This window comes from Callithrix jacchus, chromosome 2, assembly GCF_049354715.1.
Source record: "Callithrix jacchus isolate 240 chromosome 2, calJac240_pri, whole genome shotgun sequence".
In the NCBI taxonomy this organism is placed as follows: Eukaryota; Metazoa; Chordata; class Mammalia; order Primates; family Cebidae; genus Callithrix; species Callithrix jacchus.
In genome coordinates, this window is record NC_133503.1 from 186,979,215 (window position 1) to 186,992,360 (window position 13,146).

The window sequence follows — 13,146 nt, forward strand, 5'->3', positions numbered from 1 at the left end:
AAAAAATCCTATAATAGTAATCGTTATGCTAAAGGGGGAAATATATGGGTACATTGAAGATTGCATGTTTAAAAGAAAATGAAAAAAGCCCATACATACATCAGCTCAGATTTTTCCTTTTCTACCTTTTTGCAGAAAAGATACCATGCCACGTTCTCAATAAGAAAGGCTACCAACAAAGAAAAAAAAACACACTTGGTATCTAGCATTATCCAATATCAGAATTTGTTTTACTGGATAATAAAATTAAGATTGCAGTGGTAGGTAAGCTACTGAGTTTCACAGTGCGCTGAGAATTTCTAGGCATTATCAGATCAATTCCTAAGAAAGACATTGTTGGATATACATTGTCATTGTCATCTCTATTTTATAATAAAGCAGGAAGATTAAATATGTCCAATGTCACAAAATTAGTCGCAGAACTAGAATTCCATAATTCCATGCTCTTTCTCTGGTTAAACCAAGTGTCTTTCAATGCCATGAAAAACACTTGTGAAAAAAATGTAGCATTTGGTCCCACAAATTGCTGTATCTGCTTACTGTCAAATATAATAAACATATTATCATAAGCCTAGATACTACTTTATATGGTATGTGCTTTATTGATAGCATCACCTATAAACATAGTCTTTTCTTGAAAATACATGAAATTCATTTACAGCCATCTGATCTTTGATAAAATAGACAAAAATAAGCAATAGGAAAAGGACTCTGTTCAAAAAATACTGCTGCGGTAGTCGGCTCGCAATATGCAGAAGAATAAAACTGGACACCTACCTCTCACTATATGCAAAAATTAACTCAAAATTTAAAAGATTTAAATTTAAAAGTTAAACCTCACACTTTAAGAATCCTAGAAGAAAACCTAGGAAACATCATTCTGAACATTGACCTCAGAAAAGAATTTATAACTAAAGTCTCAAAAGCAATTGCAACAAAAACAAAAATTGGTGAGTGGGACCTAATGAAACTGAAGAGTTTCTGAACAACAAATGAAACTATCAACAGAGGAAACAGACAACCTATGGAATGGGAGAATATATTCCCAAACCAAACATTTGACAAAGTTCTAATATCCAGAATCTGTAAGAAATTTAACAAGCAAAAACCAAATAACCTTATTTTTAAATGGGCAAAAGGACCAGGTGCTCACACACCTGTAATCCCAGCACTTTGGGAGTCCAAGGTGGGCGGATCACGAGATCAGGAGATTGAGACCATCCTGACTAATACAATGAAATCCTGTCTCTACTAAAAATACAAAAATTAGCCAGGCGTGGTGGCACACACCTGTACTCCCAGCTACCCGGGAGGTTGAGGCAGAAGAATCACTTGAACCAGTGAGGCAGAGGTTGCAGTGAGCCAAGATGGTGTCACTGCACTCCAGCCTGAGTGACAGAGCTAGACTCTTTCTCAAAAAAAAAAAAAGGCAAAAGACATGAAGAGTCAGTTCTCAAAAGAAGACACAAAAGTGGCATACAAACAAAATAAAATGCTCATGTCACTGATCATCAGAGAAATGCAAATAAAAACCACAATAAGATACCATCTCACACCAGTAAGAATAGCTACAATTAAAAAGTCAAAACACAACAGGTTCTGGCAAGACTGTCGAGAAAGGGGAACACTTACACATTGTCGATGGGCATGTAAATTAGTTCAGCCATTATGGGAAGCAGTTTAAAGATTTCTCAAAAAACTTAAACTGGAACTACCATTTGACCTAGCAATCCCATTGCTGTGTATGTGGACAAAAGAAAGCAAATCATTCAACCAAAAAGACACATATTCTTACATGTTCATTGCAACACAATTCTACAATAGCAAAGGCATGGAATCAACCTAGGTGTCTATAAATGGTGGATTGTATAAAGAAAATGTGGTATATTTACACCATGGAATACCATGAAGTTGTAAGAGAATGAAATCATGTCCTTTGCTGCAACATAGATGCAGCTGTATTATTCTTAGCAAATTAGCACTGGAACAAAAAACCAAATACCACATGTTCTCACTTGTAAGTGGGAGCTAAATACTGAGTACTCAGGGACATAAAGATGGTAACAACAGAAATCAGAAATACTAGAAAGGGGAGGGAGTAGGGAAGCAAAGGTTGAAAAGTGTTGAGTACTATGCTCATTACCTGGGTGATGGGATCATTTGAACCCCAAACTGCAGTATCATGTAGCATACTCAGGTAACAAACCTGCACATGCACCCCCTGAATCTAAAAAAAAAAGCTGAAAAAGAAGAAAAGAAAATAGATGTGAAACAGGTTATAATTCCTTATGGCAACTGACAATCTCATTAAACATAAGATCCAATAATTCATTTTTAAAATTCTAATTAGATATTGATCTACACACTTTAGAAAGAGGCTAGGAAATTAAATTAGTTTTAATATTTAATAACAAAATAATTACAAATAGTATGTGTACTCTATTTTGCTAATAAAATAAAATTATCATTTTACTCAAATGGTAATACCACTTGTGATTCTTAAACAAATGTTTCTTCTCAGTGACATTACCATTTGAATCAAAATGATTATAAATTCTCAATCTTCACTCAATCTCCACTTTTTGTTTGTTGCATTAAAAACGTGCTACAAAGCTTCAAATCTTTCCAATGTAGTAGACATCAATGTTATTTCAGTACAATAAGACTTTTCATTATAGTTGTTAGTTCACTGTTTCACCTAATACTTTAAAATGAATGTCTACTATGAATATAAATAAATAATTCTTTATGCTAGGACTTAACTGTAAGGCAGGGAGGGAGCAGAGGCACCCCGAAGATGCTTTCAGTTTTCCGGATCTGATGTGCCTAGGTCCTTGGTCTCTCTTGCTCCAGGAATAGGGGAAGGGGCCCTGGAGGGGGGTTGTCGTTGGAATAAATATCACGGACCCAAAGAGTTTAGCAGGTGGAGTGATTTATTAGGTGGAGAGAGATGAAAGAGAGGAGAGAGAGCTCCCACGCTGCCGTAGGAGGGGATCCAAGGGAGGAATCTGCACAGGTAAGAGGTAAGGGTATTTTAACCCAGAGCTATTCCCACCCCATTCATGTTCCCGTCCAATGAGAGGAGTTCTTTTAAACTCCCTCTGGAGTGATTGATCTTGGACTCTGATACTGGATTGGCTGCTAGGTCTGCAACGGAGACCCTTCCTCCCAGAACTTTTTGCGGGCTTTTTGAACAAAGAAGCACACCTGGAATTTCTACCTAGCCTGCCGCAGGAAAGGCAGACAGAAACTTTATATTCCAGGATGGGGACGTGGTTGGAGGCATGGCACTGGAAAATTCCTGCCTTTGAAACCACGCCCCCTGTGGACTTGGTTTTCCTTAACACAGTCCCTCATAACCACTTCTGAAGTATTTTTTTTTCCTACAATCAAACTGCTTCCTGAGGGAGAGTTCGTCTTGTGATTCTCTATGAATGATAGAATGAACGTCCAGGTATTAGCATCAGGAAAAACTCAACTTGCCAATGAATTATCTCATTGAACTTGTTCTGTGTTGCTTTTCTCAGATAGACAGTATGTTTCTACCTTAAACTATGTCATCTGATCATAATGAGACATGAAAATAAAGATCTGATCTAAGGCCCAACCTATAAAACATCAGAAAATTTTTTTTAAAATGCACAAATGTAATCCAAAAGTTTCTATAAAATTTGTTTCATCCCTGTAACTCTTTTTCATTTTATTTGCATATCACTTTTTAGAAATTTCAATTTAGGGGCATTCAGCTGTACTTGTTCCTGGCATTTGGGCATTCCTCTAAAGATGTGATAAACAGAAAAACAAAGTCTGCTGTAACTATTCAAAGCAGGAAAGGGCAACATTGAAAAACATGCTTACAATGATGCACATTTTAGTGAAAAAAATAAAACTTCTTTTAGGGGAATTTCTATTCTCTTGTAAAAAATTCCCTCTTTGTGATCTCTTAAATACTTAAAAACATTCAAGAAACTGCCCCCTCCATTTATGTTTTAATAAAAACATTCTGGTTTACCTTTATTTGTATTAACTTTTCATTGAATACATCATCAAGCCAAATATTGCAGTTGCTCCTGGCTGCAGAGAAGTCATTTGAAGTCTGTAAAGGAAAATACAGGAAAAAAAAAAAGAATTGAGTGTCAAGATTAACTTAAAATTTCTCCCTAGATATCAAACTTATGTCAACAGATTTTCTTCCCTTCCTTCAATACAAGCAGTAAGAAGTATTTCATGAGCTGGGTAAATAAACACTCTTCCAAGTAAATCTCCCAACCTGATAAATAAAATTAAAACTGTCCTCAAGCCGTCTACAGCTGGACAGACAAGAGCTTTCAGCTGCTGCACAAAATATTTATTTGGGGATGTGTATTCATAAGGACACAATTTTATAAAAGGACACAAAATAAAAGTAAATTATTCATATTTAAATTAGTAAATGGGTGCACAAGTTGTAAATTATTTTGGAGTTGAAATTAAGTAAGGAAAAAATACCACGAAGGCCAGAGTTTCCTTTTATAGAGGTCCTATCAGCCTCCTTGGCCACTGCACTTAGTCTTAAAGGGGCCTCAGGGAGAACTGAGGCTGATCATTTAAGAAGCCAATACCACCTACACAGGTAATATTAAGTGATAGGGTTTTTTTGTCAGCTGCAGGTGGGATGTGTGAAATGGGAGGAATCATAGGCCTATAAGTTTGTTATCCCTAGAGATATAAAAAGTGGATTAAAATTCTTCACATTCCTTCACGCCCTTCCCTATTGTTAAAGATACAGACAAAGCAGTGATGGTTTATAATGACGATGTGTTTATTAAGAAGAGGGAAGAATGGTGGTATAAAAGTTAGATATGGAAAGTGTGGAGCAGATATAGCTTATGCTCTATGGGCATAATTATCTTAATTAAGCAATGTACTATAAAATGATTATCTAATTCATCGGTTCTCAGCCATGGCTACACATTAAAATCATCTGGAATGGTGTTTTTGGGGGTTTTTCGTTGTTGTTTGTTTAAAAAAAAAACAACAACACCCAAGCCTGAGTCCAAGTACTGGGGATTTTGATTAATTTATTCTTAGTGGAGCCTGATATAGTTTGTCTCTGTGTCTCCACCCAGATCTCATGTTGAATTGTAATTCCCAGTGTTAAGGGAGGAACCTGGTTGGAGGTGATGGGATCCTGAGGATGGATTTTCCTCTTGCTGTTCTCATGATAATGAGAGCGTTCTCAGGAAATCTAATGGTTTAAAAGTGGGTGGCACTTCCCCTTTTGCTCACTCTCTCTTCTTCCTGCTCCACCATGTGAAGATTGTGCCTGCTTCTCCTTCACCTTCTGCAATGATGGTAAGTTTGCTGAGCCCTCCCCAACCATGCCCCCCACAGCCTGTGGAACTGTGAGTCCATTAAACCTCTTTTCTTTATAAATTATCCAGTCTCAGGTAGTTCTTTATGGCAGTGTGAGAATGGACTAATGGAAAGCCTAAGATTCAAGGTGTAAATTACCCACTCCCCTCACCTGGTGTTTGTAATGGACAGCTAAGAACAAGAATCACTGCTCTTAACTTTGATAAACTGTTGAAACCATAATATTGCTCCAATTTGTAAGGAAAACTTACAAGGTTTTGATTTATCTTCCTGATTGTTACAGAACATTTTTCTCTCATTTAGATTGACCATGTATCAGTTTGGTTTACCTAAAAGATGTTGAAAGTAAATCAGGCCCAACAGCAAGGAAGAATTAGGAATATAAATGAGGGTTTATGGAGGAGGTCGTTGGCAGTTCATTGTCTCCTTTGCCTTTGTGAAGAGTGATGAAGCAATGAAGGCGTTACTTCAACTTAATAGAGACACATTTTGTCTAATTATAAATTACGTGTCTTATGGATGAAAGAAAGATAAATGAGAAAACCAAAAGTCTATATGCCAATATTGAAACTCAGTTGAAGAAGTAGTTATGAAGTAACCTGGCCAGATGATTTACGACAATAGAATCACTTTTTGGAAAAATGTTATTATGTCCTCAACTATTATAGGTGTTCTTTGGCATGGTGGAGAAATATACTGATCCTGGTGAAGATACTAGGATGATGTTAAGGGTTTCATTACAAAAAATTTTTGTCACAATAGCCCATTTTTTTGGTGATTTATGAGAGATTATAGAACTTTTTTTATTCCTTAATGTCATTTGATCTGGGACAGGGTTTGATCCTCTCTTTCACTGTCCAATTACTCTCAACTACCTTTTTCTGTAATTTTTGTTGCAATGTTTTGAACAATCTGAAGATGGAGAAAATAAATTTAGAATTTTAGGGAATCCATCTTTGGCAAAATAGCCATTGTACAAGTACATGTAATGTGTGTGATTTTAGATAATAAAACTTTTTACCAATAGTGGAGGGAATCTCCCAAGGTACAGTGAATAGAACTTGAATTTAACATCATACTTCTGTTTTCCTTGATGAAAATGTAAACCTACCCAACTTAAGTCTCAGGAATAAAAACTTTTATTGTGTGATTACCCTGTCTTGTAAATAATTGTTGCACTTTTATAAACTTTGAAATAATTTATTTTTATTCATCAGGTGCAGATGAGGTGATGATAATTGCAGTACTTTATTGATAAACTATTGAAATAGCAACTTTTCTCCAATAATCTTCAATGTTGCTTTAAGTTATGTTTTGTTTTATGCTAGTATGTAGGTTTTCAAAATCACTAACATTTTTGTTGTTTGTTTGTGATTTCTAGACTTATGGTTCTGCTAAAAAAAAAAAAAAAAAAAAAAGCTTTCCAGACTTTGAAACATCCATTTTTCTTCAGGTACCTTTAGAATTTTATTTTATTTTTTTATTTGAGGAAGAGTTTTGCTCTTGTTGCCCAGGCTGGAGTGCAATGGCAAGGTCTCGGCTCACTGCAACGTCTGCCTCCCAGGTTCATGCAATTCTCCTGCCTCAGCCTCTCAAGTAGCTGGGATTATAGGCATGTGCCACCACACTCTGTTAATTTTGTATTTTTAGTAGATATGGGGTTTCTCCATGTTGGTCAGGCTGGTCTTGAACTCCCGACCTCAGGTGATCCACCCGTCTTGGCTTCCCAAAGTGCTGAGATTATAGACGTGAGCCACAGCACCCAGCCTATGATTTCATTTTTTAATATTTATTTTGTAATAAGATGTGGATAAAAAAATTTACCCTGATAATAACATGACTATATTTTATAGATGAAATTATGTCTATTGATCTATTATTAACTTCTCGATCTATTACACAGTAAATGTATTTCTTTTTTAGTATCAAAGAGTTATAATCACTATAGTTTCATGTTCTAATTTTATAACTACTAATTTCACACTTCACTACTCTTTCTCATGATTTTGTGATTATTTTAGTATTTAATTTTTACAAATGATCTCTGGAAGATAGAGATCAACTGATGAGAATTGATAACACAATTTTGGATTTTCTTTTCTAAAACAAGCTTCTGTTTATTTCTTTAACTATTCAAATATATCTTAGGTGTCATATAGGTTTTACCCATATGTATTAGACTTATTTTTATTATATTTCTGTCCTATTGCATATAAAATTATTTCCATTATATTCTTAGTTCATTATTTCTAAAATTGTACAATTAATCTTTACATTTATTTTTTTACCCATCTATCTTGCTAGTTTTTCTCATTGGTCATAATCATATTTCATAATTGTGATATGTTACTTGGTCCCATTTATCTAGTGACCCAAAAGGCTGCCAGTTTTGCGTGGGGTCCAGAACAGGAGAAGGCTCTGCAACAGGTCCAGGCTGCTGGGCAAGCTGCTCTGCCACTTGGGCCATATGACCCAGCAGATCCAATGGTGCTTGAGGTGTCAATGGCAGATAGGGGTGCTCTTTGGAGCCTTTCGCAGGCCCTCATAGATAAATCACAGTGGAGGTCTCTAGGAATGTAAAGTAAGGTCTTGCCATTTCTGCAGATAACTACTCTCTTTCTGAGAGACAGCCATTGGCCTATTATTGGGCCTTGGTAGAAATTGAACATTGGACTATGAGTCAATAAGTCACCATGCAACCCGAATTGCCTATCAGGAACTGGGTCCTTTCTCTACCAACCAAGCCATCAAGTTGAACATTCACCACAGCATTCCATCCTCAAATGGAAGTGGTATATATGTGATGGGGCTCGAGCTGGTCCTGAAGGCACAATTAAGTTACGGGAGGAAGAGATTCAAATGCCCGTGGCCCCCACACACCCTGCCCTCTCTCCCCAAGCCTGTGTCCATGACCTCATGGAGGGCTTCCTATGATCAACTGACAGAGGAAGAGAAGACTAGGGCCTGGTGTACACAGAGATCTGCACAATATGCAGGCACCACCCGGAAGTGCACAGCTGCAGCATTACAGCCCCTTTCTAGGACATACCTGAAGTACAGTGGTGAAGGGAAATCTTTCCAGTGGGCAGAACTTCAAGCTGTGCACCTGGTTGTACACTTTGCTTGAAAGGAGAAATGGCCAGATGTGTGACTATATACTGATTCATGGGCTGTAGCCAATGGTTTGGCTAGATGGTCAGGGACCTAGAAGAAGCATGATTTAAAAATTGGTGACAAAGAAATTTGGGAAAGAGATATGTGGATAGGCAAAGTTCTCCAGAAATCTGTGTATGCCCTGAATCATCGCCCAATATATAGTATTAGTTCTCCCACAGCCAGGATTCACGGGTCCAGGAATGAAGGATAGAAGTGCAAGTGGCGCCACTAACCATCGCCCATAGTGACCCACTAGTGATGTTTTTGCTTCCTGTTCCTGTGACATCACATTCTGCTGGCATAGTGGTCTTAGCTCCAAAGGGAGGAATGCTGCCACCAGGAGATGCAACAATGTTTCCGTTTAACTGGAAGTTAAGATTGCCACTGGGAAACTTTGGGCTCCTCCTATATCTAAGTCAACAGGGTAAGAAGGAGTTACACTGTTGGCTGGTGTGATTCACTAGGACTATGAAGATGAAATCAGTCTACTACTCCATGGAGGTAAGGCAGAGTATGTGTGGAATACATGAGATGTCTTAGGGTATCTCTTAGTAGTATTACCATGCCCTATGATTAAGATCAATGGGAAACTACAGCAACCCTGTCCAGGGAGGATTACAAATAGACCAGATGCTTCAGGATGAAGGACTGGGGGGTCACTCTACCAGGTAAAAAACCACGACCTACTGAGGTGCTTGCTAAAAGCAAAGGTAATACAGAATGGGTAGTAGAAGACGGTAGTCATCCATACTGGCTACGACCACGCAACCAGTTACAGAAAGGAGAACTGTAATTGTCATAAATATTACCTAAAAATATTATTTTATTTTACAATATCTTCATGCATGTATACACTTGTACCAAGAAAATAGCGTTATTGTATTTCCTTTCTTTTTCCTTTATCATTTGACATAAGATTTATTGACTTCATATCAGCATTTAAGTGTTGTTGACTTTATGTAATAGCATTTAGGTTAAGGATTAGTGAGCTTCCAGTTGTAGGAAAGGTAACTGTATTATGTCAGGCATAATTATGACCTTATTATCGTCCTCACTTAGGGATTATGTGTGATTTCAGATGTTTATGGGTTCAAGTTGATAAGGGGTGAACTTTTGATGGTTAATATTAAGTGTCAACTTGATTGAATTAAATGATGCAAAGTATTGTTTCTGGGTGTACCTGTGAGGGTGTTGTTAGAGAAGATTAACATTTGAGTCAGTGGACTGAGAGAGGCAGACACCCTCAATCTCCATGGGCACCATCCAATAAGCCGCCAGCATGGCTAGTGTAAGCAGGCAGTCAGGGAGGTAAAATGAGCAGCCTTGCTGAGTCATTCTGCCTTCATCTTTCTACTGTGCTGGATGCCTCCTGCCGTCAAATATCAGACTCTAAGTTCTTCGGCTTGTGGACTCTTAGACTTACACCAGTGGTTTGCCAAGGGCTCTAGGGCCTCCAGACATGGACTGAAGGCTGCATGGTCAGCTTCCCTACATTTGAGGTTTTGAGACTTGGACTGAGCCACTACTGGCTCCTTGCTCCTCAGCTTGCAGATGGCCTATTGAGGGACTTCACCTTGTGATCCTGTGAGTCAACCTCCTTAACAAACTCCCTTTCATATGTACATATTTTCTATTACTTCTCTCCGTCTGGAGAACCTGACTCACACAGTCACTTTCTCTTCTGCAATACTTTTTTTTAGGAGTGTTCGGGTATAAAATAAAAGCAAATGCAGTCAATAAGTGGGATTACTTTTTCTAATACTGCACTTCTGATTATTCTTCTGCCACCTTGCATTGGCTTTTACTTTCACTAACTATTAAATAATGAAACTAAGGATAAATAACAATAAAGCTAAGTAAGCATTGCTTTAATGATAGTGATTTTATATGTGAATGCTTGTGTGTTTGTGTGTGTTTGTGTAAGAGAATGAGAGATTACATAGAGAGAGAGGACTTACACTGCATATTATCAAAAGCATTTTGGCATTTTTTTTCTTTTTTTATTTTTTAACAGCATGAACTCCTCTGGAGAAAGCAAGTTCTCATTTGTGCCGTTATCTATCTTCCATTGGTTACAAGATAATGAGAATCGAAAATCATAATCTAATTTCTCACAGTGGAGAACACAACCTTGAATAAAATAGACATCCATTATTTGGAAGGTATAATTGAATTCCCATGGGCCCAACATAGAAAATACTTCTTTAGATGTAGCCCCAAACAAGCAGCTTTTGCAAAATTGTTGTTTTTGATAAAAGAGAAAAACAGGTTCCAAAGGCTTAACGGATCTGTAAGATTATACAATCTAGAAGGAAACAAAACACCATTACAAAACTGGAATGATGCTAAACTTCGTTTTGAAATTAGATATATATGTTTTCTACATTCTTTTTAAGCAGGTCAAGTTGCCACAGCTATCGAGAATCACTTCATGCCAAGGTGTTTAAACATGATCTTATTCAAAAGCTTAGAGCAGGCCGCTGAAAGTGTGCATTGCTACACAGCATCTCCATGGTCATTGTAGTCAAATGGAGTAGAATTATACCCACTGAAAACTGATGCATATTTGCAATAATGTTGGACATTTACAATTCTAGAAAAATTACAAGAGTGAATTTTCATTGCTTATCTTCACAATAATAACCACAAGAGTCATAGCAGAGTATTAATTCAAAGAGACAACACAATGGCGCCTCTATGCCTTTTCCCAACATACTCAGGTGTTCTTTTAAGCCATCTACAATCTACTAATGACATTAGCTTAAGGTGGTGCCTTTCAAATGTACCATAGGCATAGCCACTAGTAACAAAGCCCTACATATGACGCTGTCAATGTAATATGAGGATTCCAGAATTTGAAAAGAGTCATTTGAAGGCTGGAAATTGCTACCTACAAAAACAGTTCACATTCTATTCCTTTTGGTTAAATTCTTATAGTGTATGTGCTTAACTCTTACTGAAAGTGCAAAATAAAGGAGACTGAAAATGAGGAGGCACAGCACAACGGAAAAAGAAAAAGTATAGTCTTAGTACTACTTTTAACTATGAACTACTTTGTTTTAATTCCAGTGCATTGCCATGAAGGTACTGAGCCAAGTCCATGTCCCTTATTTGCACAGGCTTCTTTCAAAGTTCAGGAAGAAGCTAGGTGCAGTGGCTCACGCCTGTAATCCCTGAACTATGGGAGGCCGAGGAGGGGAGATCACCTGAGATCAGGAGTTCAAGACCAGCCGGGCGTGGTGGCCTGCGCCTGTAATTCCAGATACTCAAGAGGCTGAGGCAGGAGAATCGCTTGAACCTGGGAGATGGAGGGAACAGTGAGCCAAGATCATGCCACTGCACTTCAGCCTGGGCCACAGAGTGAGACTCTGTCTCAAAAAAAAAAAAAAAAGAAAAGAAAAGAAAAGAAAATTCCAGAAAGTGACTGGGACAGTGTGTTACAGCCAAAGGTTTTTTGATAAAATGTGTAAGGGTATGGTATTTTAACCGCTCTTGCCAACCTCTTCTGCCTCCTCTCATCTGACCACTCCCACGTGCTGACATGTTTCCCCTCTTGCTTGCTGCTGTTGCCATGCCCATACGCCTTACTGAAATCCAATAAAGAAGAGGGTGACTGGGGACACACTTAGTTTGGATTTAGTGGAATATATTCACATGATTTGCAGTCACTTTGAGTATTATGAATTTACTGCTAGCCGTCCCAGTGTGTCCAGGGCTTCCAAAAACATGCCCATACTTCTTGCTCCAACTCACTTTGCGGAGTGACACGCAGGTCCTGGCACAGAGGAAGCACTGTGAAATAAAACACACCCAGCAGCCCCTCTCACCAAACGTGTGGGAACAGCAAGGGGCAGCAAGACTTGGAATCAACAGGGCCAGAAGGTAGCCTGAAGAAGACTCTTCCCATCCTCAGCAATGTAAAAATGTATGGCCCATTTGTTTCCCAACAAAACCTCATGACACAGAAGGTCACTCCTCTTAGAAATCTATTTTGAAATAGGTGTATAAAGTATGTTTCCGACATTAAAATAAATAATTTTTATGGCGATCTTGCAAAACAGGATCAATTGGAATTCTGGGAAGGAACTGCACAACCTGCAATGCACATGAAAACAGTTGTTCACAAAACAGTTCATGAAAAACCCGTTTCGATTTTCTCTTAAATGGGCAATTCTAAAATTACCCTTTAAGAGGGGTGAGGGTGAAAGAAAAATGTTCCCAACTAGCGATAATAAAAAATGAATCCTGATCATAGGGAAAGGTTATAAAGGAAGATTGAGCCAAAATATCAGGGGAAAACAAAGGTCAAGCAGCAGTTAATAAAAATATTGTGATGCTTTTCCAGATTCAGTGGTTGTTTTTGTCTGTTAGCTTTTCACAAATTGCAATTTGTATTCATTTTCTCATATTGAATAAATACTTCTTCCCGTTTTGTGTTCTTTTCCTTGAAGAGAATTCCTAAAATCAGAAAAGTTTCAAGGCTCCACAAATTCTGTATCTACACTGTGTGTTAGTTGTTGTGTTGCTGTTATCGTTATTTAATAAGTAGAAAATTCATTTCTGACAATGGGAATTATAAGTTTAGGGATCTGGAAATTAAAACAGTATTCTACTTAAAAAGAAGTGACTTTTATA

At 37.7% G+C, this 13,146-nt stretch overlaps 1 long non-coding RNA gene across 2 annotated transcripts; it reads left to right on the forward strand.

Moving 5' to 3' along the window:
* The first annotated feature begins 4,851 nt into the window (after window positions 1-4,851).
* LOC128929998 (uncharacterized) lies at window positions 4,852-12,942 on the forward strand. Of its 2 annotated transcripts, XR_008477446.2 has the most exons (3): window positions 4,852-5,334; window positions 10,526-10,673; window positions 11,581-12,942. It is a non-coding gene; the product is annotated as an uncharacterized LOC128929998 (long non-coding RNA). The 2 variants fall into 2 exon arrangements; XR_008477444.2 differs by lacking the exon at window positions 10,526-10,673.
* Window positions 12,943-13,146: the final 204 nt, after the last annotated feature.